Source organism: Thermobia domestica, chromosome 18 (assembly GCF_964235325.1).
Source record: "Thermobia domestica chromosome 18, izTheDome1.hap1.1, whole genome shotgun sequence".
NCBI classification, from domain to species: domain Eukaryota; kingdom Metazoa; phylum Arthropoda; class Insecta; order Zygentoma; family Lepismatidae; genus Thermobia; species Thermobia domestica.
This window is the reverse complement of record NC_137471.1, coordinates 26,114,078-26,141,335: the sequence shown is the minus strand read 5'-3', so window position 1 is coordinate 26,141,335 and position 27,258 is coordinate 26,114,078. Positions and strand designations below refer to the sequence as shown.

General features: G+C 35.5%; 1 pseudogene across 1 annotated transcript in view; it reads right to left on the bottom strand.

The window, feature by feature from the left end:
• Nucleotides 1-27,258, bottom strand: part of LOC145675044 (obg-like ATPase 1 pseudogene) — a 187,302-nt pseudogene that overhangs the window by 66,563 nt on the left and 93,481 nt on the right. The window contains exon 3 of the transcript XR_014129108.1: nt 9,424-9,480. The product of XR_014129108.1 is annotated as an obg-like ATPase 1 pseudogene (transcript). The remainder of the gene's footprint in view (nt 1-9,423; nt 9,481-27,258) is intronic.

The window sequence follows — 27,258 nt, the reverse complement described above, 5'->3', positions numbered from 1 at the left end:
ATTCGTGGTCACAACCCACCGACAACTATCCTTTCATTTGCCATGCCTTGCGCTATACGGTGATATATACGTACCAAATAGGCACGTGCAACGTGATTTCAGAGAAGCACCGTCTGTTACAGAAATCAAAAAGTCCACCAAACATTAAATGGCAGGGCCTCTAAAAAAGAAATACTATTATCGGTAATGTTCAAGACAGAATAAGGCCGAAAACACACACATAACTATGGTAATAATACATATATAGGGCTGTAACAATCAGAAGTCAAAATCTGTTCTAAAACGGTTTACTATTATGTATGTTAGGAATGGACGCCCACAGTTTTTCTTTTTCTTTTTTTGCCCCCGGGAGTGGACAAATTATTATTACAAATATAAATAATATTTACATAGTACATTACACTTACAAATATCCTTCTGAGACAGAAAAGAAGAAAAAAGAACTGTTTGGTTTACCTTCGTCACAGGCCCGTATCCAGAGGGTGTCTAGGGGGCCACATCCCCTAAAATTTTCACGGTAGGCTTGCAAATGAGCTATAATAAGGTTGGATCGCCCCCCCTAACTTCAGCCCCCCCCCTACATTTTGGGGCTGGCTACGGGCCTACTTCGTCATGAAGTCGGAAGTATCATTCAACAATAACATTTTAACAAAAAGAAAGTCCAAATACAGCAGAGTCTCAATTATCCGAGTCCCGGTTAACTGAGCCTCTGGATTAACCGAAAGAGTTTAAACGAAATGCCAGTTGCTGCCAGGAAAACAATAGAAAGAAATGCAGTGGTCTTATTAAACGCTTGTAGAGACATGGGTTTAGAAGTAAATGCAGACAAAATTAAATACATGAAAGCTCGCCGGGATCGTAATGGTGCAAACTATGGGCGCGTTAAAATAGCAAAATCATACTTTTGATAAAGTGAATACTTTCAAATATCTAGAATCCATATTAATAGACCAGAACCATATTCACGAAGAAATTCAATGTCGACTACAGTAAAAGCAAGAAATTCGTGTTACTATTCAGTTCAAAATCTCTTGTCGTCGCGAATTTTGTCGAGGAATTTGAAGCTTAAAATACTGTATATATAACGATAATCATGCCTGTAGTTCTGTATGGTTGCGAAACATGATTGCTTCCTCTGAGGGAAGAACATAGACTGAAAGTAATTGAGAACAAGATCCTGAGACGAATACTCGGACCCAAGAAGAGCGCGAATGGGGAATGGCGGAAATAACATAACGAGGAACTACACAATTTATACGGCTTACCAAACATTGTTAGGGTTATCAAATCTAGGAAGCTCAGGTGGACAAGTCATGTAGCCAGGACAGAAGAAAGTAGGAACGCTTTCGAAGTCTTAACTGGAAGAGCAATCGTGAAACGACCATTAGGAAGGCCTAAAGTGTAGATGGGAAGACAATATTACGATGGATCTCATAGAAATAGGAATATAAAGTACAAACTGGATCCATTTGGCTAAGAATAGTAGTCGGTGGAGAGCTTCTGTGAACGCGACATTGAACCTCCGTGTTCCATAGTCCATATAGTTATTTATTTATTTATTTATTAGTTTAGCCAGTTGACGTTCTCAAACTACGGCATTAGCGCAATATCGCAGCATCAAAGCGAGGCCAAAAAATGTCCCAGAAAACAATCACTGAGTCCTAAGAAAAGTAAGGTTTGCATGGTATTGCATGTATGTAAAAATATTGTTTTTTTTTTAAATGAGCTTTAGTATATTGTAATAAACAATCCATGTATTAAAAAAATGACTTGTCATTTACAGTACGTACTAACGTACCTAACAACTGCTGGTGTCCGTATTATCCAAGGTTTTGGTTATCCGAGGTAGACTCGGTCCCAGCTACCTCGGATAATCGTGAGTGTATTATTTCATAGATACACCATTCAAGAGATCTCACTGTGGGCAAACAAAAATTATATGGGTGAAAGGAATATTAATGCGTAGTTTTCGAGAAAATCACGACAAACTATTTTATTTATTTATTTATTTTTTGAATTCTTAAATTTTTTGCTGTATGGTAAGAGAGCCAAGACGAGAAGTATATTTTCAAACATGTCAAACGAGATGGGAAACATGACAAACGAGAATCGATTGTGCTGGACAAACACCGTGTGCATGGGTTTCTTCATTCCACCATTGCATTCACTTCTCATCATCACCGTCTCCTTTTGCTTAGCCGGAATAATCGTGGGATGTAAAACTTAAAGATTTAAACTCACTTTCAGTTTTGAAATACGTGATAACTTAACGTAACGTCATTTGAAAAACTATAATTTTGTTGGGTTGGCAACATTGTTAACCTGGTCATATCACAGAATATGTCAAACAAGTCCCCCTTGCTGATGTTTGCATGGTACAAAATTTCACGTTTTTGTCCATTAGCTTAAATGTTACAAGGGTGCATCAAGATAAATTGGCTCACCCTGTATACATAAACTAAAATAAATTCCCGAAGCAGCCGCCCTTAGAGAAGCCAGACAATATCAACCGGCTTGTGACACTTATACTATGATGGTGTGTGGTCAGCACAACTCTCTTTGTCGCTAATGCTGGCTTTCTAGGCCGAAATTCGTTACTTCTTTCAAGCAGCTCCCCAACTGACCTCATGATGCTGGGTGGCCGTAATGCCAACGCCATCTGGTGAGTACCAATGGTCACTCATCTTTTCCCTGACCCGACCCGGGACTGCTTGACCTGAAACGATGTTCCAGTACAGTTAGAGCATTAGCTGGTGAAAGGGGCCGCATAAAAAAAATTGACAAGCGTGGAAAATGAACCAAGTTTCTTTTTTTATTATTAAACTATAGAAAGGAGAAATGTTACATTTCAGCCGTCAATGTCACATGTGTGTGTGTGTAATTTTCTCCCAAGTCTCGAAATTGCAATTTTGTATCTCCCCCTTCCCTCTCGCCTCGATGCCTTACACCAAACATTTCCTCCTCTAAAAAAAAAAAATGAAAATAAGATAATCGTTTTAGGAAAGGCATGGAAGGAGAAGAACAAAAAAGAAAAAAATAAACCCTTTGCAGAATCATTTTGATACGATAGAATTATGTGAAGTAACGAACCAGTACGACACTCATATTGATCAAAATAATTACTGAAATTTAGAACTGGAAGGTGAGTTAATAGCGACTTTTCCTATGTGGACTCACCTCCCTTCAAGAATAACCATTACTTTTCTCACCAGTAAATTGTTTTTTTCTTGTTCAGGATTGTTTTTTGTTTTAGAGATTACATACAATGAAAGAGACGGATGTTAAACATTAGCTAAGTCATTTCTCGTTATCCGCCCCTGCCGCGTGGGAGAACGTTTACTCCACTTAATTTAATATACTAACTGTTGTTCAGCTGTTATTTACTTCAGAATTCCCTACTGGTTTTAAAAGTTTTATCACAATTCGCAAAAGTTTTATCCGCGAGTATGATCCGTAGTAAGTTTGCCACCAAGACGTAGTTTAATAGTAAGTGATCTCATTTCACAGTCAGGAGATCTTGACTTCAAACCTAGCGGTAAGGTTATCCTGACTTAAGTTTCCCCCGAGATCTTCCTAAGGGTAAAAACATGCCGAAGAGACCTGCGATCGAGGTCGAGGTTTAAGTCGCGGTCGCTACCTCGATACTGGCACAAACACATGGATTCAAATGTGTAAGCGCATGCCGAAGATGTACGCTACATTGCAACCTAGAGGTCGACCACCAGGGTGAATTAGTGGTCGCGATGATAAACAACCGAGTTTGTTTTTACATTGATGTTCAGCGGAAGCATCGTTGTGCCTTGTGTTCTCATTGGTTCTCCCTGAAGCGCTGCACGGAATATAGTTTTCATTTGTTTCGAATTTCGTCTGCAGACGATTGTGTGTGTCTATGCTCGAAAGGTTTTGTGCACTATTAAATTTAATTACGAAAGACATTAATAGAACTAGTGAGGAATGTTCCAGCAATATGGGATAAAAAACACAAACAACATCATAATAGGCATCTTTTAAATAGAGAATTGAAGATAGTAGCAACTGAAATGGAAATGTCAGATAAGTTATTCATGTTTATTTGAGAATTATACTGTAGCTTATTATTATAAAAGGCAGTGGCGGTTACAGGAAGGGGGCTTTAGGGCTGAAGTCCGTAAATTGTGAAATCTCTAAAGAAAAAAAGAAGCTACTGTTTATCATATCTACCCTTAAAAAACTCCACGTCCCCTTCCCCAATTCCGAGATTAATAAAAAAGGGTTTCTTCTAAATTCGTCACTGACATAAGGTAAAGAAATACCTGTAAAGACAGGCACGTATCCTAAGGGAGGTAACGTCAAATAATGGAATTGCAGTGATGAAACTTCATTTGCTGAAGGTAATATCCCCTCCACCTCGAAACCTAAATACATACTTTCTTCTTCTTCTTCTTCTTTTTACTGGGAAATGATTTCTCGCCTAAGTGCTGAAATAGGGCATTTCTTCACAGAAAATTGAAAAAAAAAAGTGTAAGTTTTTGATTTATTGATGAAGATGGACAAGAGATGAGATTCAAATATTTTTGCCAAACAAGAGACCAGACTTGGGCATTTCTCATGTCTCGCGTCCATCCCTATTTATAAACAGTTTGGTCCTTTCAATTTCAAAATGTGGTTTTGCAGTGATTTTTATGCACTGACGGAATAATTTCCCACGCGTCGCAGAAATGTTTCTCCTCAAACTGAGAACTTACAGCGAGGGTGCGACCTCCTCGCTATGTGCACCCTTCATCCATCTAGACTTAGACATCGAGGTAGCAACCGCGACTTAAACCTCGACCTAGATCGCGAGGTCTCTTCGGTATGTCTTTACCCTAACTTTTACTACGCGAATGTCGGGATGGCACTTCTCGAATTAAGCCACACTTGAGTTCCCTCTACTTCCCAGAGCCAGCCCTCGACAATTTGCCGCCCCATGCAATGGTATCATTTACCGCATCACAACTCCTTCTCCAGAAAGAACAAATCTTAAAAACCTTCGATTTTAAGTATGCTACCCCAACGAAGTGGAAAGCAAGCACACTCGCATTCACAAAGGCCTAAACCCTACAAGTACAATCTTGTTGTGTCTCTTTTTCTTTTCTTTAAATCCTTTTCTTTTCCTAATCCTTCTAATCTTTTATGTAGGATTCAATATCGAACTTCAATCTCAATATACCAGTTTGCAATTCCAATGCAACTAGCTCTTTTATCTTTATTTCTTGATTTTCCTTCTACATTTTTTTTTTTTTAATGTTTCCACTTTCAGTGATAAGGAAGTTGTGACAAAACTAGTTTTCATATCAAAAACGTGATAACTAAGTAGAACAGATGTTCGCTACTGTTCGAGCATTTGTATTTAACAACAATTCAGGCAAATCATGCTGGGATTTGTTTGACCATTTGCTTTACTAATGTCCATGTGATCTTAACCCTTTATTTGACACTGTTGCTTACAAGCAACATCGCATTTTATAGCGTTATCCGTACGAATTATAACTTCAGTGATCATTTCAGGGGGCAGACTACTAAATATTTTTCAAAAGCTAACAATTTTCCTTTTGCCCGTTTCTCGTAAGTGAAAGGAGATAATGAAATGAAACGTACCACAATACTAGATAATGTTATTCTACACCCGAAAATACGAATCGGAAAAATTTTCAGTGTTGCCATCCATAGAAATTCCTGTGAGACCAGAATTTGAATTACCCAAAAATCTAAGTTAAAGCAGCGATTAGAAAAATGAACTAAACAGTAACTGATAACTTATCATATTGTCTTTGTTGTTAAGACGACAATGGATTTTATAATGAGAAAACCTCAAATGTCGTGAGGACCAATATAACTATATACTGTAGAAGAGTACAAGGCTGAGACCTACACGAACGAAGTTTTGAGTTGGAGCAGAAGCCCAATCTGGGTAGTGATGTTAACCGGCTCAGCTCGGTTCAACTGAGCCAACAGCTCGAGCCGGTTCGTTGAGATGACGCACCGATTCGACGTACGTGAGCCATCGACTCGAGCCGGCCGGTTGGGGTGCCTACATCAAAAGACGCGTACGCTAACTGCTTACCCACGAGGGAGTTCCAGGTACAATCATATCCAATATAATTGTCGCATATCTATAACTGTCTTCTTGTAAGAATGTACCGGTAATTTGATAATGATTCTGCAGGGTACTTTTAATACTGATATTATGTGTATAATCGGGAAATGTATGTTTGTGGTAAATTTCATAGGAAAAGAATTATAAATACGAAAATTAGAATGAGTAAAACAAAATGTTGCTAAATGGACAAGAAAGTTTTGTTTTCGCTTTATTGTTCTTATTTACTGCTCTTTTGACATGAAATTTGCCACATACATTTCCTTGCGATTATACACATACTAACATTATAAGAAATACCGGGCGAATTCGTTATCAAATTATATTCCTACAACAACGGATTTATAGACATGCGACAATAATTTTGGACGTGAGTGTACGTTTAAGTATGAATGTCAGTTTACTATATATAATATCTCATTGTTTTACCTTATGATGTCTTCCTTAGCCTGAAAACAAAATCTGGTCCTCCCACTTCATACATTGGCATTGAAGATGACTAAAGTTGAAGTCGGGTCTTAAAAAAGGTCAAACATCGTGACGTTATCCGATTCAACCATCATTAAAAGAAAAATCAATTTGAAAACCAACCAACAAAATGTCAAGACCCTGAGTCGTCGTAACTTCACGTATATACGTCAACACATCTCAGCTTAAAATACATTTTATTTGGATTTTATTTCTCTATAAATTACTACAGAGACTAGTTTAATGAGCTAGCTTTTACTTCCGCTTGGCCTTGTGAATGACTACAGTGAATTCATCACACACACACGAACTATTATTCACAATTCTTTCTGAGAAAGAAACGGCTTTCTTATTTCCACGAGGAAAATTCTATATTATTGCAATATAAAGGGGGAAAACGTTTACAGAAGAGGTACACAGGGTGTGTCATAAGTCGCTCGACAAAAATGTAGCGTTGCCCACGAAGCGGAACAGGATGAGTGAGAGTCGAGGCGAGAAGTACATTTTTAAGGTCGAGATTAAATTAGAAACAGTGAACGTATACAATAAGGAGTTCTATGCAGTTCTGGAGCTGCAAAGATTTCATTATATCTCCATCATTAGAGATGCATACAACAACGCTCTAATGTGATCGATCATTGCGTCAAAAGTAACAAGGAACGAGCACTGTGCGGTAGCACCAGTGGCGTACACAAAAGCAGGGCCGGCTCAACCATATGTGCAATACGTGCATTTGCACGGAGCGGCAAAATCTATCATAACTATTTTATTTAAAATAAATATTTCTTGTTGGAAACAGACTTTATATTGATGATAGTTGAGTTTACTAAGCTGATCTTCTATTTGAATATTATATTCATAAATCATGCTTAGGTTGCAATAGTTTAAGGTCACATGGACAGTGTTAAAGCAAACGGTCAAACAAACCCCAGCACGAATTGCTTGATTTATTGTCAAAACAAGCAATTCCCGAACGGTAGCGAATACCTGTTCCATTTAGGTAGTTATCACAGTTTTGATATGAAAACTAGTCTTGTCTTTGTCACAAACAAGTTCCTAATCATTGAAGATGGAAAACGTTTTTAGCAGATGTAGAAGGAAAATCAAGAAATAAAGATAAAAGAGCTACTTGCACTGGAATTGCAAACTGATATATCGAGATTGAAGCTCGATATTGAATTCTATAAAAAGGATTACCATATTTCCTTTGAAGGTATGTTTGCTTTATCTTTCACTAACATAATAGATTATTATTTAAAGAGAAAAGACATATATATGGTAAATTTCATGGCAAAAGAGCAGTAAATAATAAGAATAAAACTTTCTTGTCCATTTAGCCACATTTTGTTTTACTCATTCTAATTTTCGTATTTATAATTCTTTCCCTATGAAATTTACCACAAATATACATTTCCCGATTATACGCATAGTATTAGTATTTAAAGTACCCTGTAAAATCAGTATCAAATTATATTCTTACAAGAAGACAGTTATGCGACAATCATTTTGGGCATGAGTGTACGTATATCTCCCAGACACTAGGTAAGCTGGTTAGGCAACCAACGTAACACTCGCGATATGGTGGATTGCATAATTTAAAACTTCCAGACACTCAACGTAACACTTGTGATATGGTGAGTTACATATCTTACAACTTCCAGACACTAAGTAAAGATGGTTAGAAAACCAATGTAACATTTGTGATATGGTAGACTGCATAACTTACATTTTACAGCAACAATACAACGCTCGTTTGAGAATTCACAAGTATTTAATGTCATAAACGCATTTTTCTGATTGTAGAATATACTACAGGGAAACAAATGAAGCATCTGAATAAGGAAATAACAAAAAGCCAAAGAAAAAATTAAATTTCCCGTTTTTTCTAACAGCTTTTCATGGATAAAAAGCCTCTGTTCCCTCTGCCTTAAATGCCGGCTTTTCTCTATCTTTAGCTATTGGCATGAACAGTAGTTCTTTTCTTGCTTGACTTTGGTAGACTGTAAGGACAGGCAAAGGTCTATACTTACACGGGGTGTTCTAAAAATGGCGCCCAAGACTACAGAACATTATTCTACAAGTCAAAGGAAAAGAAAAAAAATACATATAATTCTATACATCTGGGGTTCTCGTATGGAGACCCGAATTGTATTACGTGGCAACGTCACAGATAAAGAACCACAGAGAAGATATACCAATCCATCAAATAGTTACATCAATTCTTTCCAGATGGCAGTTACGTTGACGCTAGCACCACTTGTTAGCGTAACAATCGGTGTAACTGCTTGATGGATTCGTAGAGCAACACTAATTCTTACAAGTTAATCTGCAAAGTTGCCACATAATGAAATTTTTGATTCCCATAACGGTTAGTATACCATCATACGACATTTTTGCTTTATTTTGACCTGAAGAATAACGCTCTGTTATCTGTGGGCGCCATTTTTATAACACGCGATATATATATATATATATATATATATATATATATATATATATATATATATATATATATATATATATATATAAGGCTTATGCAGATTCATTTTGACGTATGATTAGCGTCATACTAAAAGCTTGACTACTGCAAGTTGAACTCTTTAGTATGTATTAATCACGCGTCAGAACGGCTCTGCATAAGGCCCATAAAGTCTATAGAATCTAAACAAACTATCGATTGAAAAAAAAATTAAGAAAAATATCTACAGAAACTTTTTTTAAAATAATACAATGTAAATACGTGTCTAAAATCTATCCAACTTGTAGTTTCACACTTCCATAGAAGAAAACTTACATATAAGATAAGATTATGTATAAAAAAAAAGTTTCAAATCACTTACCTGGCTGGTTTAAAATATTGACAAAGATAGTCAAAACGCTCATCCGGCACAGGAACCCTACGTGCCTGGAACACAAGAAATGCAGTTAGTCAACGGCGACAAAACCCACAACATTTTTTTTAAAAATAACTATTTTCAACACGACACGAACAACCTCGAGGGTGTCAGGCATTTCGTAGATCGTGGGACACGACCGTCTTATTAGAGAACACAAAGCATATATATATATAAGCGGTCCTTCGCTATAAAGACATCTTAACTGAAACAACACGCAAAACAATCTCACACGTAGAGAAACAACAAATAATCGATCTGAAACGTACGTAGTGAGAAAATCCAAATTAATTTGATAGCCAAAAAGATCGCGCGCTTATTTGTAAGTTAAGAAAAATCTTTTTGGTGATGCACCTACGAAGAGATTCGTACACTCAAATAATTCTTCTTGTATCTACTTTCGTATTTTCTGTTCTAATTCCAAAAACGAATACTAACAAAGGAGACAACACAAAAATAAGCGAACAGGTGAAAACTAAACAAAAAGTGTTATCTTTTGTTATAAAGTCCAACTATGAAAAAAAAAAAGTTTTTGTAAAATGTATCATTGAAATCACTAATGTTCCCTTTTGTACTGGATCATTGCTTCGCTAGAAGCTTCAAATTTTCTTTGTTTTGTTTTCGTATTCTTAATTTCTGCCCCCCCCCCCCTCTCTGGTTTCTCTTTTATGTGGTTTTCGATTATTATTTTTTCTCTTGTAATCACAATGACAACTACTTTCATACATACACAAAAACGGAGAAGTCATTTGAGGTTTTTTCTTTGCTAGCCAAATTACAACGAATCTCTGGGGGGTGGAGAGGGTTAACTAATCCCCTAAGGGGAAGGGGAGGTTGTCATCTGCCATGTCTTTTCTTTTAATAGAGCAAGCAACGACTAAAGTACACATATCATATGGGAAATTTTGTTCTACTTAATTTACCGTCTTGTGTCGCCAAAAGGGATACAAAAAGAAAAAAAATACAGAAAGAGGGCTAAGGTAGTAATCTTTAGGAAAACTTTAAAAAAAAAATCCAAATGACATTACTTTTTTTTAATACTCTTCTTATTTTGAGGGGTATACATACCCAAACCACCTGTTGTCTGACCTCTCCATCAGATAGAACAATACAGGAAGTACATATTAGTCCTCATTTTCTTTCGCTTTTCAATTACAATGCACATACCAATTGTCTTCAACAAAGTATACATTGTTATTTTATTTGCATGTGAATTGTGTGTTCAATCCTTTTTTTTCTTTTTTCTTTTTCAATTCCTCAAATTGAAAGCAAGCAATGTGGGTAGTTCATTACCCTAATTTGCTATTCGCAATCACTGACTTTTACGACACTGCAATTGAATATAATACTATGCAAGGTTTACACACACACACGCGCGCGCGCATATAAATATTCAGTTTGTAAAGATTCCACAACTTTAATTATCATTCATGCTACCATAATCAAAATAAAAATTTTTCCTAATGTATAATAGAGTAAAATAATAATAATAATAATAATAATAATAATAATAATAATAATAATAATAATAATAATAATCTTGAACTATAAGCACACAGCCTTCTACTGCCCTGCAAACACGGAACATTGTGCAGTACCCACAACAAAATATTTAATGAATGTTTAGCGCGCGTAATGCTGGATCAATTCTCGACGGATGCACAGGAAGTCTCCGTACTGATTCAGCATCGTTGGGCAAACTGAAAAGGAACTTGAAATTCGTAAGAAATAAATTGATCTTGAAAATGAAAACGAGAGGTGATTGGAGACATGTGCTGAAGGCCAACCAGTGCCTTTCTTGTGGTTTTATTACGATGGATATACATACAGACATTTACTTATATTGCATGCTGATTACTGTTTTGACTACACAGTTTGTTAGCTGGAAATGTGTAGAATAGATATTGCGTTCCGTTCCACTATTTCTCGTCTTTCCACAAGTTTTACCCAGCACACCATTCTCATCCTGTGAAGTCTCTGGTTTACTGATAAACCAGCAACAATTGATGCTTTGGAAGCCCAGCATAACTCGTGCCATTAACGAAATACGTTTCCGATTACTTGAAAAAAAGTTATATAAAATTGGACTGATCGAATCCAGTTCATCAAAGCTAGTGATAGTGGTAAAATATGCCGGAAATTATTTTCAAAACTTACAAGGTCCGAAAGTTATATTTCATATATAAACAAAATTGGCTTCAAACTTAATTTTTTGTGTGTTTTATTTCAATTCAAAGTTCTATCGTTCTTAAATAAATAAACTTTATTTGAATTTACTTTTATTTACGAAACAGAACGTCTAAATTACTACTGACGAGCTATGTTGACACTTGCTGATTTTTTTAAAACTTTTTTTTTTTTAAATAAATAGGAATGGGGCCCATGATTTATTAAAGTGAATATACACATGAATAAGTAAACAATTTTGTTCGAACTTTGCTTATGAACTTGTTCTGTCACTCTCGTTTAACGTTCATCTTTAATGTGTGCCTACTACGTATTACACATACAGAATGAAAGAGTGACATATGTTGTGCATACACTTTTGGAATAAGATTTCATTTTTTTTTTTTTAAATCAAGTACTGTCCGAGCAAAATTATACTCTTTCCTTTGTGACTATTCATTTATGTTTTAAAGTAAACTTAAGATAGTTACGTTGGACAAAGTACTTGGTAAAACAAAACTTGTTTGCAAATTACTTTGATGCATTTGTGTTTAATCTTAATTTTGCGAATTGGTAATTTTCTGCAACAAGGAGAGTAACTGTCATTTTCCCGTAACATGCAAGCAAACTGTTACTATTCTTGCTCTGTTAATGGTTTGCTGTTTGCTGATTACTATTTGGACTGGTACCTTGCAATGCAGACCCTTTTTTCTTTCTTTCCTTCCTTCCTTCTTTGCTTTTAGTTCAGAGATTTCACTACCTATTCTTGTCTAGGATTACTTTATATTCTGTAGTGCCAAAATGCGGACGCACTTCTATCTCGCAAACTCATTATATAAACAATAACTTTCGTTACAAAAATGCTAAGATTTATATTTTACTTTCAGGTTTGCTTTTTAAAACATGATGTGAAAACTAACAGCCACACACACACAAAATAAATAAATAAGTAAATAATATAAAATAAATAAAAGTTCTGTGCGCCGGAACGCAGGGTATAAATTCGATTTATTTTGTTACATAGAATCCAAATTTCGAAACCCCAGGGCGATTGACCGTGCCATTTTTTTAATGGGTGAAAAATCCAAATTTCGAAACCCCAGGGCAATTGACCGTGCCATTTTTCTAATGGGTGAAAAATCCAAATTTCGAAACCCCAGGGCGATTGACCGTGCCATTTTTTAATGGATGAAAAATCCAAATTTCGAAACCCCAGGGCGATTGACTGTGCCATTTTTCTAATGGATGAAAAATCCAAATTTCGAAACCCCAGGGCGATTGACCGTGCCACTTTTTTAATGGGTGAAAAATCCAAATTTCGAAACCCCAGGGCGATTGACCGTGACATTTTTTTAATGGGTGAAAAACTTGAGCGATTTTGAATAGGAAAAAAATGGACAGCGGACCCCAGGGTTTGATTTCGATGTATTTTGTTACAAAGAATCCAATTTTCGAAACCCCAATACGATTGTCCGTGTCAATTTTTTTTTATGAGCGAAAAATTTGAACATCTTTGGATAGGAAAGACACGTTTTTCGGAAGTTCCGAAATTTGGATTCTGTGTAACAAAATACATCGAATATATACTCTGGGATTCGGTGTACAGAACTTTTGTTTTATTTATTTGTTTATTTGTGAGTGGCTGTGAATTAAACAAGAATGCTTAAGAAGAATTACGTTGACTTTGCTTACTCATATATTTTTTTGTAGATTTGACCTAATTTGACAATTCCTTCTTCGAGTACAAAAAATAGCCGAAACATCTCTTTACGTGTGAAATGTCTACAATTGAACAGACAATACGCTTCAGCTCCGAAAATGCGAAAAAAAATGCAGGTATGTCCGCATAAATGCTGACATATGATGACGTATCTCTATTCTTGACCGATTTCTCTCCCAGCCTATAAGAATAATTGTTAAGAGGCTTCATCCCGGCGAAATTAATATAGAGCTAATTTTACAGCAATTAAGTGATATCTCCCAATAGATAAAAGATAATTGAAATGTGGAACAAGAGCGCCCTAGACAATATTATTTTTCACGAGATACGGTTATCACGACTCACTTATCTGCTTTCGATTTCTAGCCATTATGAAAATCGGCATTTATTTTCGCGTTTCTAAACGGCTGAAAACTGAAAGCCACTAGGTGACTTGTGATAACGGTACCTCACGCAAAATAATATCGTCTAGGGCACTCTTGGTTCACATTTCAATTATCTTTTACCTATTGAGAGATATCACTTAATTGCTGTAAAATTAGCGGTATTTTAATTTCGCCGGGATGAGGCCTCTTAAGTCTCAAAAGGAAACGCATGCAGTGTTTCTCCAAAATCTAAAATCGATTACGAAAGGGCCTATCCGGTTTGCCATAACGAGCAGACTGTGTCACGTGATCAGGTCAAAAGTCATATTACGTGCTAAACCGAGTCTGCAGATTCCAAATTCAGGTGTTAGATATTTCAAGCACGTAACCACCGTGTGGGGAGCCCTGGGTAATTCGAAAAAGATGCATATACTTTATCATTATTATTGATTTTACTCAAACTACTTGACTTTTGACAATGTTCTATCCATATTTACCTTACGTGTTATACATCGTTTTTAAACTCTTCATTATGTCTTTGCAATAAGCTTTCCATTAGCCATCTCATTATTATAGTTTTGCAGATATGTGGACGACTTCAGTTTTTTCATTGATTTCCATTGAGTTTAATGTCTGTTTCGTGATGTTTTACTATGTTCCATCCATTTTAGGGCAATTTCTTTTTTGAATATAGAATCTACATAGTTTCTTCTACATTTGAGCTGAATTTCAGCCATCTTCCCCGAAGTTTGATCACATCATTGCAAACCGAATAGGCCCTTTGTTCGGAAAAATCGAACCCTGGCTGTTCGGTTGGTTTTGACAAGACGCCTTTACCAAAAAACCCACAGCGTTGGCATCTATCTAATCTTATGTACTTGCAAAGACTAAAATGACCTTTAGAAAAAAAAATGCACACAAGAGCGTCCTGTCTGGAAGTAATTTCTTTGCAACCTAAAATTGGTTATGCATGCAGATCTTTCCTAGCTTAAAATTTACATATCACGGAGGAAACAAAACAAAAGAACATCAAGGAGACTGAGGGGGAAAAAATGTTCAACTGCGGAGAAAATTTTTGGGGCCAAGAGAAGGGAGATGGATCTTTTGCAAACCGAAATATCTTCCTCTTTCCCCTCCTCTTTTTTCATTTCGAAAGGGGGTTGGTTGTTGGGTGGGATAAATTGTGTGCATGCCGAATTCAAAAAAGGCAATTATATCAAACGAGCTATTGAAGGCAATTCGAAGTACATTAAACGATGAGTCCCTTACGTGTATTCACTGCATATACAAAACGATGACTAAAATAGGGGGGGGGGAAGGAAGCAAGGGGGTACAGGATATATATATATACATGTATAAACCAAGACGTATCGATTTGCTGACGGAAAGTTTTATTAGCTCTGGATTGAAAGGTGCCTCTCCCGAACTCCTTTTTTGCCTTGAGAGTTCAGTCACGATACAGAACATAAAAATTGGAAGCGACTATATAACTTTCTTTATTCATTTCTTTGAAAAGAAAAGAGTATTCCAACATCCTTCCCCCTACCCCCTCCTAGCGCAATACCTCTTTTTGTACAATATTCCTAAGAATTTCCCATATCAGCCCAAAAACCGAAAAAACAAAAGAAAGAATTCTTAGAATTACCTCTTTGTTTAAAATATTTAATTATTCAGAAAGCATAACCTGTCTTCTATCTACTTCTATAAAATAATAATAATAATAAATCTTCCAGGCCATTCTATCGAACGGCATTATTACTTGTATTATTGGAGAGAGGGTATCGAAACTGCTATGGTAACAATTGTCCCGATCGGCATTTGTAGTTTGTCCATCTGTATCATGTTGATTCTCCTAAAACTCATCCGATTTTAATGAAATTTGATAAGTGCCAACCTTCAGAAAGAATTCCACTGTTTAGGGTTACAATCCATCAAGACTAATGAGTGCAAAATCCACCCCACGTTACAACTTTTTATATACCGTATACATACAAAACAATTTTCCAGTTATAGATTACATAACAAATATTTTAGAAATGATCCAAAAAATACATCAAAAGATTGAGATCTTCGTCAATAATTAGTTTTTGGATCAGGGACCACAAAGTTTTGAACAGCCCCTAACTCGAGTTTTCGTTTTTTTTTTTTTTTAACGGAATAAGTACATCATATTGAGTTAAGTAATAGTTTGATTTGGCTATGTAGTTCTCCAGATATAAGGCGTACAAGAAAATTTTTGATTGAAATATATTGGATCTTTTGTTCCAAAAATTACTCAAAAGTCTTACCTTGTATATATGAAGTAGTTGTACTTTAATCAAACAGTTTCAATGTGCGCTGACATCTTTGTCGGTGACTTCTAAATGTTGGTAAACTCGGGTCCGTATTGAAAATTCCTGCTTTCTTGCGAGACTTTTCTGAGAGGAAAAGGTTTGAAAGGTGAGGTTGTATACTTTTTTCTTTCACTTTGTCAGAAAGATTTCACACAAAGACAGAAATTTTCCCATATGGATCTATTTTTAGCAACATTTCTAAGTCATCGACAAAGGTGTCAGCGTACACTGAAATTGTTTGATTAAAATACAACTACTTCATGATACAAAGTAAGATTATTCAGCTTTGAATTATTTATCATGTAATTTACAGCATTTATTATTATTATGATTATTATTATTATTAGTAGTAGTAGTAGTAGTAGTAGTAATAGTAGTAGTAGTAGCAGTAGTAATAGTAGTAGTAGTAGTAGTAGGGCCGTTTTTAACATCACCAGCGCCCCAGGCACTTCAAATTGTTAGGCCCCTCACTATTTCCAAAGCACCTCCCTCCTTCAGTTATAACCTTGCCAGTTTTCGTTCGGGAGGGATTTTTTCTTAACCCTCATATTTTTTCCCTTTCTTTGCTTTTACTCTTTGGAGATTCTTTCCATTGTCCACCACCTATGGACCAGCCGTGTCCCTAAATGGCAACCGGCTGCCGTAAGGAAAGGACAGTGGCATGGTTTGGTCACTCATTCATTTCTTACCTTGCATTGCACTTATAGGTTGCATCTATGTTTCTCGCAAATTATTATAATTAAAAAGTGCACAAGGAATCATTTCCACAGTCTCGACTTTTGTCTACTAATAGCAGAAAACACGTAATTTTCCTAATATTAGTATAGTTAATAGTTTGTTTTCACCCCACCCCACCCCCCACTTATCCCCAGACAACTGTCCTTAAGTTTCAGGCAATATAAATCTCTATTTTCACTTAACAAAAGTAAAATTATACGTATGACATTTACATTAGCCGCCGAGATCTAGTTTGTTTGTAACCAGGTAGCTCGACCAAAACGGAAATGACGTTTTCTGCACCACCGTATTTTTTCTCTTTCTTCGTCCTCCAATTTGTTTGCGCCCCCAAGTCTTTTGCGCCCTAGGCACGTACCTAACGTGTCTAAGCAGAAAAGCGGCCCTGGAAATTGTAGTAGTACTAGTATTACTACTACTACTACTACTACTACTACTAATAATAATAATAATAATAATAATAATAATAATAATAATAATAATAATAAATTAAGGCATTTACTATATAATTTTTAATCAATTGAAAGTTAGGAAACTATTCTTCACAAATGGTACAGATTTTTAAGAAAGTGTACCATCTACTACTATCCTATCATTTTACACGGAGTACTTTAAATCTGAAACTGGCATTATTTTTATTTCTTTCATAAAAGCACTACCCTACCTATAGAAAATTAAACAGCAGTTTACACATTAACATTTAAAAATGACTAAAATTGGATTCCCCCACACCCCTCCCTACAGACCATGAAATTTTTGGCTACTGCACTGTATAAGGAGCCGCCATATTAAATCTGCAAAGGGTATACATTTAATTCTCTTGCTGCCTACTGAAATACTGCCTAGGAAAGGTTAGAAACAAAGTTAGCTATGCGGAAATTGCAAAATAGTCTGAACTAATGTTTAGTCGCCACACTAACTAACACGTAAATATAAAAGGTAAAAGTCCTATAAGGACAACGATCAATGGAAGCGACAATGACCTTCAGAGTGCGTGACAACACAACTAGGAAAAATATTTGCTACAGGCGCCTCGGTGACGTCCCTACAATATGACAATGTCCTCTCCTATATTCCCACTGATAATATTATTATATTCAACAAACGATTAGTTTGTATTCAAATCATTTCTATCCATCATTCTATATTATCAAAGATAAATCAATACTACAATCTGTATATGCTTTCACAAACTCAGTTTTTAAACCGTAAAGTTATTTTATTCTGCACTATCTAAAATATCCGTTCTAAGCACGGAAAAAAAGATTTATAAAACATCTGAACTCCCTCTGGATACGCATTTCAATGAAATTTTAATAATAAAATGCATATAGTAATGTATTTTAGAGATTAATTTTCAACCCCTCTATTAACACAGAACGCGCCCATTAGTCACAGTGACGTCATAAAAACCAATACATACAATAATCTATTTCAGACATTAACTTATTAACCCTTTTATTCCGTTAGGACACGCCTTTTAATTGGATTAATAAAACCGAGCTTCAGGTAGGTATTGTTTTAAAATTCATTTTAAACTGTTCAGCCGTTTTTCTTTGACGCGGTCACAAACAACACGGAAACTCGATTTCAGTATGAAGAAAGAAATTCTAGAAAATGGAAAGCCCCCCCCCTCCTCTCTCCCTAACTAACTCAATGGCCTATGGAACCCGGAGGTTCAATGACGCGTTCACAAAAGCTCTCCATTGACTTCTATTCTCATCCAACTGGATCCAGTTTCTACTTTGTATTCCTATTTCTGCAAGATCCATCTTAATATTGCCGTCCCATCTGCGCCTACGTCTTCCTAATGGTCGTTTTCCGATTGGTCTTCCCCCGCATTTGCATTAACAGTGAATTTCGTGCATTTGCTCCTAATATTTCCTGAATTTGTCCAGCTGGGAGCCAAGCCTCCCACACCCCCGCCTTTGCTCGGCATACGACCTCGCACCTCTTAAACCCACAATTCTATCGAATTTCAAGTTTCTTTTCGTATTTTAACTATCTAAAAGATAAGATTTTGTATCCCAAGAAAACGCAAATTAAAATAACATGGGAATTTCTTCATCCCCCTTTAGACCACATAAAAACTAAAAATATTCGCTTTTGGCAATTTTCCTCTGGTTAGTCCCGGAAGGCTACAATCACGCAAAATTTCGTCATTCTAATCCTGCCGGAAGTGCCTAAACACTTTGGGGTGTAGAAGATGTCTCATATAAATAATATAGGAAAAGTTTTTCAGTTCCTCACAAAACCACTCTAAAGTTAGACATTTTTATTTTTAGTGATTCTGTTAAATAATCCTATAGAAAACACACAAGCATACCGAATTTCAAGTTTTTATTTCAATTCCAAGTACCTAAAATATGAGATAATAGGTCCAAAAAATAACATGGGGGAATTCTTCATCCACCCTTTAGACCCCCTAAAAATTAAAAATATTCACTTTTCGCAATTTTCCTGTAGGTTAGCCCTGGAAAGCTACAATCACGCCAAAATTCAACTTTCCATGTCAATATATAATATATAATATATATATATATATATATATATATATATATATATATATATATATATATATATATAGATAGATAGATAGATAGATAGATAGATAGATAGATATATGGCGCAACAATTTATTAAACGTTCAGATTGGTGGCTAGATAGCATATTAGTGATGTGCATTAGACTCTAATGAATATTATTTCTGGCTTTCTACACCAAAGTTCAATAGTTCTTAATTGATTTGATGCTCACTTTCATGTATTAACTGAATATAGCACCATCAAGAAAAGAACTCAAGTAGCAAGGAACTCTCACCATCTACTCATGAGAAACTTGATCTTTTATAAATAAAGTCCATCACTTCAAGTTACCAATTGAAAGATTTAAGAGAAGAAACACATATAAAAGCTGGACGTTCCTCAACTTGTACTAAACTTCAAAAATTTAGATAGTATATTTAAAATATCCACTGAAATTAAATCAACCTTCTAAAGTTACAAAATTATCCGTTGAAACACTTTATCTTTCTCAGAATCCGTTGAAATATTTAATGAGTTAAGGCAATATAAATTGAAAAATTTGAAGACCATCGAATCCTCAACTTCTGGCAATGTTAATCAAAAGACACTGAACAATGTCTGAGTTATCTTACCATCAAAATATATTTATCATTCTCCAGTTCAGAAAGCATTACCTATCAAAACAGAATGAACAGTCTTTAGTACCAAAACGCAATAGCAATCTAAACATATTGAACACTCCCTAGTTCATACAAAATTCCCTATTCAAATAGACTGACCACTCTTCAGTTACAAGTTCAGTTAAAGCCCATCGAAAACTTTGAACACATTCCAATCTTAATCAGTTACAAATTAAGTTAATGCCCATCCAAAGCTTTGAACACTCTTCACTCTTTAGCTTTGAACACTCTTCACTCTTTATCAGTTACAAATGAAGTCAGTGCCCATCGAAAGATTTGAACACACTTCAGTTTTAATCAGATATAAATTAATGCCTATCGAAAGCTTTGAACACACTTTAATCTTTATCAGTTACAAATGAAGTCAGTGCCTATCGAAAGATTTGAACACACTTTAATCTTAAATCAGATATAAATTAAGTCAATGCCCTTCGAAAGATTTGAAACTTCAATCTTAGATATAAAGTAAGTAATATGCTTATCGAAATGTTTGAACACTTCAAATCTTAAAATTGTGTGAATGTTTATCAAACAACACTGACCACCACCCAGATTGAAAATTCTGGCAGTATTATCTTCGAAATGGACTAAATACTTGCCAAAAGCAATAAACAATACCAATCGAACGAACTGAATATTTTCCAGTTTGAAGGTGTTACCAATGCTTACTGACGCTGAACAGTGAACACCCACTTTTCAATATAAGAATTCTAAAACACAAATCTAAAGATACTGAACAACCATTAAATTTTAAAATTGTCAACGCTTAGGGGCCTATCGAAACACATTTAAAAACCTTCAGTTTTAGAATTTCGGCCATCCTCGGATATTCACTATGCTATGAATGAAGGTTAATAGGGCCCATTTTTGGCCTACGAAAAGTTTTTTTTAGTTGATTTGCAGTTTAACGTCCCGCTCAGCATGAAGGTTACATCAAGGGTGGATAACTTAACGAAATGTGCAATATTTACAATTTGTTATCGGTTACGGTTACTATTTTGTAACCCATTTCTGCACCTAGTTAGTAACGTTATTAGTCAGTGTAACTTTTAAAATGGTACGCTCTGAATTATGTTACGCTGAGTAACGTTACTCAATGGAACATTCTGCATTTTGGTATTGTAGTTACGGTCACCAAGGGATTAGCGTTACTCGAAATACCCACGTATGTCGTACCTGCTTGAGATTGTTAAGATAAAACTGGTTCCACTGAATACCAGTTCTCTCTCGAACCCAAAGGGTTTTGTTCCTTGATTTTAGCGATATGAAACGTATTGAAATTCTGCAGAACATTTTTGTGTAAGTAGACATATTTTTGTTATGATGAGTACCATTTCTATGTTTCTCTTTTCTTTATCGGTTACCTTTTGTACCTGTATTTCATCTTCTTCAATTCTGATGGTCTTGGAGTTACGCTTGAGTAACGTTTAAACATCCTTGGCGACAGGGAGTCTAAGGTTGACTTTAAAAGAATCTCCATTATACTAGTAAATAAATTCCACGTTTTTCAGTCTGTTTTCTTTTTCAAGATTCAGTAAACACCTTAGGCCCTCAGGCACATGTCCTTTGAGAATAGCATTACTTTGATTGTTCTGTATTTAAAAAGAGGAAAAAGAGAAATGATCAAAGAGTGAAGTTTTTAATATAAGCTTATTGATAAGATTTTTACTTCTTGTGATGGCACTGCCGATAGTTGAGTTGATTTGGAGTTTAACGTCCTTTTCGGCAGCGAGGCTTTATGAGACGGGACCTACTGATTAACATGGAATCGAAACCACATGTGCTCACGCCGGGAATCGAACCCGGGTCTTCCAGGCGAAAGGCGCGTACGCTAAGCGCTTAGGCATGAAGGAGCTCACTGCCGGTAGTCACCATATATGTTTATTTTACAACAGTCTTGCACTGACCAATGTGGTTGAAGCTCGAGCTCACTTCCCAACAAGGATCGAACCCGGAGCTACATACACCAAAGTTACACATATACTGGCCCCCAGGGAAGCAGGAAGGACATTTCATTTGCTTGCAAGCAATTTAGTTTATAAATCAAATACATATCAGACATCAGTGGCGTAACGAGAAACTCATCAAGGGGGACCAACACACAAGATTTGGTAGAAAGGATCTTCTGAGGGGGTGCACCAATAACTACCAGTAGGCCTACATTTGAATTGAATTGGATTTTTTAAAATGCCTTTAGGCACCTGTGGTGTGAATGAGGAAATGCCCTGGAAATCCTAAGTATCTGTTCTCGGTGAATCTTTTTGTTGAACTTTTAGAAAATTGACTTAAACTATCGATTTTGCAAAACTTCCCTTTGATTTAAGCCCAAATCGAAACATGACAGAGGAAAATTTCGGAAAGTGTTGCTATTTTCACTCCGAGCTTCTCACTTTAGGTAGTGTATATTTACAAGGAAGGGGGTGCACGTGCACCTTTGCACCTTTAAACATATTTCTATTTTATATTATTTTTGTAAAAAAAAAAAAAAAAAAAAAAAAAATCTGCCGGAGAAAGAAAATTGTCAAAAAGTGCTACCCATTCAGAAGACTATTTTCTTCTCATGTGAATGTTTTGACTTCTCGTGGCAATGTGGTAATCTACAGTTTATTTTGTCTCTTTTTCTCCCTTTGATTTTTAATGTTCATTGTATTGTTTAAATGCTTATAAGTTAACTTGCGAGAAAGTGTCATAGTCGAAGGTTGTACTATTTGTAGAACTGATATTAAAAAGTAAATAAAAGAGTTATCATGGAAACAAATTTTTAATGTTGTATTCAGAAAACAAACATAGGGTTCTTGCGGTTCTAAATTGCGGTTCTGAAATTAATATATCGCAGGCATTCGTTGATATAGTAGCCTACATGTTGGTTCTCACCAGGTGCATTCGTGAAGTGTTCCCTCGAGATTCGTGTAAAATTTATTTAAATACAAAGTTCTCTGCTGTCTAATGTGTATTGTACTAAATTTAGCTGCCCATGCCGGTAATTGGCATATTTATGGGCCTTCATATATCCGGAATTCTATCATACACTACCATAACGCTCGGACACAAAATTTATTTTAGTTTCTTTAGATGTTACTCACTGGACATGAATATGGGCATATGAAAAACAAATTGGATCAAGTACTGCTTCTGACACATGTTACCCATCCCGGCCGCCATCTTAGATCCACCATATTAGATTTTACTTTTGGTTTTTCAAATGGAGATAGGTGCAAGTGTTACATCGGACATTTACGTTTACATTCACTGGTGTAATGTATTTTACCGTAGCTTGTACCATTTGGAAGGTATTACATGTTCATTCCCTCCAGCCACTTTGCGAATAGACATTGCAGGTTAATATCAGTTAGCTTAGGTTTTTGATGTTGACAAATCAAAACATTTTTTAACTGGTAAACTCCTTACAACATAGGTGTCATAATCTTATTACATTTCCATGAGTGATTGTTATTACTTCCATGTTATACTATAATAAGGAAGTATTGTATTACTGTCAAAATGCCTAATATAAATCCAGATACGGCCAGATTTGGGTGAAGACCTACCATTTCCGTATTGACATCTGTGTGTCTGCATGTATATAAGTTCAGAGAATATTTCATCAACTATAACACACAAAAGATTGCATATACACACGGGGCCCTGCACAACTTTCTATTTGGTTCAATATGAAGTGCTTGACATTTAATGATATATACAAGCTACGATAAAACTCAGTACACCAATGAAATTCCGAGAAAAGTTTACATTAATTTGATGTATCATTTGAACCTATTGCCATTTGAAAAACCGAAAGTTAAATCCAAGATGGCGGCCAAGGTGGGTAACATGTCAGAGAAGGAGTACTTGATTCAATTTGTTCTGCATATGCCCATATTCATGTCCAGTGAAATCTAAAGGAACTAAAAGCAACTTTGTGTCCGAGTGTTATAGTAGTGTATGATTGAATTCCGGATATATGAAGGCCCATAAATATGGAAATTACCGGTATGGGCCGCTTAAATTAGTACAATACACATTTGGCCACGGAGAACTTTGTATTTGAATTAATGTTACAGAATCCCGAGAGGACACTTCGCGAATGTACCTTGTCAGTCTCCATACAACTTGGAATCGCTTAACATTAGTTTTACGGGAAGAAAAAACGGCATCATTTGGAACAACTTTCCAATTTCGATCATCTGTATTTCCTCCTTATTTATTCGGTGTAAGGACCTCAAACTTATTTTGTTGGATCTTGCTTATCGAAAGGTTTTTAAAACTGCCTTACTGCCCCCAAAGTCTGAAATTCAGGGTGGGGTGGGGGCGGATGCCCTCCTGCCCCATTGACGCCACTATCTAGCGGCTGTCATATGAAACTATCCCACGACCTTTAACGTGGTTTTAGTTATACTTATTGCGGACTCTTGACTGCGAAAATATTACGTTTGGAAATAGAATTCATTTGCTGAGCAAACCTGAACCTTATTGAAAATGGACTTGGATCCATAGTGCTCTGAACGCCTCAAATATTACTTTTCTTCAATGAATTATTGACTTAAAAAACAACCAATTACATAGGCTTGCAGAAAATATTCTAAAGTTAGCACAACATGAAGTGTGCTTCAAACTATCATTACTTTTCGAAAATTTATTATTTTAAGATAATTTTATTAGTATGAGTGTTCTGAAATAGTAATCAAATTTTTGCAATTAAAAATCACACCCGCCTCCATGAAACGCGATCTTAGCCCCTAAGAGCATAATTAGGAAATTTTCAGAAGCAGTAACTCCGAAATGACTTGTTTTAAGGCTAAAAGTAACCACACAAGCGTATTTCTGGTAAAGTTCTAGCCTTAAAACACGTAACATGACTCCATTTGTATTTGAAATTTTGAATTCCAATCAAAGATGGCAGCCATGATGCTTGATAGCACTATCTGAAGTGTCAGACCACTTAAAAGTTTCATCATTCTCCCTCAACCCGTTCTCAACGCGCAAGGGTGGTGAGGACTTTTGTTTCACCATGCATATTGATAGATTGTGTGAAATCTCTAATTGTGTGAAATATAGTGTTGTGTGAAATAATTGTGTGATAGATTGTATGAAAAAGCTAATTACAACCAAGAAAGTACTTATGAGAATCACTGACAAGAGGGTGTAATAAAAAGGGGTTGGAATATGAAATAAGTTGAGAATTACTAATCTATACTAAAATATTCTGTACCCAGCACACTGTTATTAATCAGGATAAAATAAATGAAAAGGTCGGTTGCTAGTAAAGAGCAAAAAGTCCTAAGAAATAAGTTATTACATGATTTTGAAACATGTTAAAAATCGTGTTTTAAACTGTTCAAAATGTTTAAAACATGTTTTTTTTCGTCTGTGTTTTAAAACATGTTTAAAACGTTTTGAACATCTTTTTTTATGTTTTAAACACATGTTTTGTTCTTTTCTTTAAAAATAAAACTATTTTTTCCAACCCTTGTCTGGTGCCTAAGTAATATAAAACAAAACCATGTACCAAATTGGTCGCCAGGTTGGAATTTTCGATCGCCAGATCGCCAATGATGACTGAAAATTTCAGTTTGGCGATAGACATTTGCATAAATTGCAAAAAAAAAAGAAAAGAAAAGAAAAAGAAAAAGAAAGAAAGAAAAAATATATGATCTTACGTGTCAACAAAATACTTCGTAGAACAAAGATAATGATCTTTGAAACCTCAGTATGGAATGTCTTTCCAATTGCTTTTCTACATCTTTTGTTGGTTGAAACGGATGGATTCTCCTTCGAAGCAGTAGCTTTAATCTCTTCCACTCATAAATGTACAACCAAAAAAGTCTAAATGTTTCTTATATATTTGCCTATTTCTTTTGTTTTCTGGAAGGATAGATTTCTTTTCATTTTATAATATTTATCACAAAAACGCACACAGTACGATGTTTCTGTGGTTAGAACGGATTAATTGTGTGCAGGGATGACAAAAATCAAGTTTTCGTTGTAAGTTTTTTTTTTTTTTAATAACTTAGGTTGGCTTTATAAAAACTCCATTATATATTTACCATATTCGCGTGTGTCAGTGTGTGACAAAAAGTAAATAAATAAATAAAGTATTTCATGGATCATCACCAAATTTGGTAAAAATACAAAGAGTCAAGAATTAGGAAGTGAGTTTGTTATTAAAATAATCTTCTCAAACCGAAAGTGGTTTAAATAAACCATTTCTGGTTTGATTATTGATCATCATAGATCGAAAAACGTAATACGTATTAAGATTCGGGTTTCTGTTTCGTAAGAACATATTTAATCTCTATTATTAACTCTCTACTAAAACCAGAAGTGGTTCATTCAACTATAATTTCTCGTTTCAATAAATATTGGTCTACATAGAGCAAGAGCGGTAAAAGATAGATTAAAGCAGTTTTCTCCATTCAGATAGCTCTCAAGTGTCTCAAAAGTGCAGTGGCGTAGTCAGGGGGCTCACCCGCCTCAAGCTCTCCCCATTAGTGTTGTAATGTTGATAGTGGATTCTGCTTACATGAAGTATGTTCCATTTGTAATTATTATTAGAGTCCAACGTAATAATACATCTTTCTTAATGGTTTGAGTTAAATATTATCCTCTCAATTTAACTCCTAAAGAATGGAATGGCCCCACGATGCTATTTCCAAAAGAACTGAAAATAATTTAATGCTGCTGATGCCCCATCATCATCTCAAAAAAAAAAAAAAAAAAAAAAAAAAAACTAAGATGAAGTATAAAATAAATTTAACTCCCGCGCTACTTCCACTAAACACAAACTGGTGCTTGTAGAAGTAATACAGATCTTTATTGAGATTTTAAATTCTGGGAACCCACATATTAGTGCTTGCCCTTACAGGATAACTTTCAAGTTACGGCACTGTCATCTTCATAGCTATATACTGTTGACAGCCATACACGTAGCACTTATATACAGCCTGCGGGGAAAAAAATACACGAGTATGGAATGTACTTCATTATATCAAAGGAGAAACTTTCTAATAAACACGAGTGACAAAACATCTTTTTTTTCTAAATAAAGATGTTACCTATACTGAGACGGACAATACTGTCTCGAGACACGACTGAGACTCAATGTGTCGAGACGAGACAGAGATAGATTTATAATTCGAGACGAGACCAAGACCCAACCCAGTCTGTGTTTCGTTTCGAATCGAATATTGTACCAAGTGTCCCAAATCTTTCTTACCACACATTTAACTTGGTCACTAGTCCAGGCCAGGAATACTATCG